Here is a 1,711-nt window from a genome sequence, read left to right as displayed (position 1 = left end):
TTTAGCTTCTGACCAAGGCTGTATCTCTTTACTTGATCTTAGTGCTGCGTTCGATACTATAGATCACATAATACTCTTAGATCGACTACAAAACTATACCGGTGTTCAAGGACAAGCATTAAGCTGGTTCAGATCATACCTATCTGACCGCTACCATTTTGTCTATTTAAACGGAGAAAAATCGATCATAACTCCAGTAAACTATGGAGTGCCGCAAGGATCTGTGTTAGGCCCTCTATTATTCTCAATATATATGCTGCCACTTGGAAATATTATAAGGAAACATGGAATTAGTTTCCATTGTTATGCTGATGACACTCAACTATATATTTCATCACGGCCGGATGAAAACGCTAAATTATCCAAATTGACAGAGTGTGTTAAAGACATAAAAGATTGGATGACGCGCAATTTTCTTTTATTAAATCCAGATAAGACAGAGGTACTAATCATCGGTTCAAAAAACCACCCACAAAACCTCTCACAATACAACTTTAACATAGTAGGATGTCCTGTTACTTCATCCTCTACAGTAAAAGACCTGGGTGTTATATTAGATTGTAACTTGTCTTTTGAAAATCATATTTCATATGTTACAAGAACAGCCTTTTTCCACCTTAGAAACATTGCTAAGTTACGTAATATGCTATCAGTTTCTGATGCAGAAAAGTTAGTTCATGCATTCATGACCTCGAAACTAGATTACTGTAATGCTTTATTAGCTGGTTGTCCTGCATCCTCAATAAACCAGCTACAGTTAGTCCAAAATGCCGCCGCTAGAGTTCTTACTAGATCAAGAAAATTTGACCATATAACACCAATTTTATCATCACTACATTGGTTACCTATAAAGTTCCGTATTAATTACAAGGTATTGCTACTGACTTATAAAGCCCTAAACGGCTTAGCTCCAGTTTATTTAACGGATCTTCTATCACCCTATAATCCATCGCGCTCTTTAAGATCACTAAATTCGAGGCTTTTGGTCATACCTAGGATATCCAGATCCACCAAAGGAGGGAGAACATTTTCACATTTAGCTCCAAAACTCTGGAATAGTCTTCCTGATACTGTTCGTTGCTCAGACTCGCTCTCCCAGTTTAAAACTAGATTAAAGACGCATCTCTTCAGCCAGGCATTTATATAACATTTTTAATCTTACAGTTTAATCCGGTCTCTACTTCATAAACGCCAGAGGAGAACTGGCCCCCGACTGAGCCTGGGTTCTCCCAAGGTTTTTTTTTTCTCCATTAGGTCACCTGATGGAGTTTTTCGGTTCCTTGCCACTGTTGCCTTTGGCTTGCTCAGTTGGGGATACTTAATTTGATTAATCGATTCAACAGTGCTATTGATCAGCATTACCAAACGTGGATGTTTTACACCAGAAACAAACACTGATGTACTATTTTATTTAATACTGTGAAGCTGCTTTGATACAATCTGTATTGTGAAAAGCGCTATATAAATAAAGTTGACTTGACTTGATATATATATATATATATATATATATATATATATATATATATATATATATATATATATATATATATATATATATATATATATATATTTAATAATATTTATTAAGAATTTTTTTTCTACAATATTAATATCAGCAATTTATTGGTTATTGGCCTTTAAATTGAAAAATGTAATTTTCACATGCAGATTAAGGCATTACTAAAACAGAAATACGGCACCTTTTTGCATT

The sequence above is a fragment of the Scardinius erythrophthalmus genome, assembly GCF_964197995.2.
Source record: "Scardinius erythrophthalmus genome assembly, chromosome: 10".
NCBI lineage: Eukaryota > Metazoa > Chordata > Actinopteri > Cypriniformes > Leuciscidae > Scardinius > Scardinius erythrophthalmus.
This window is presented reverse-complemented; position numbering follows the sequence as displayed.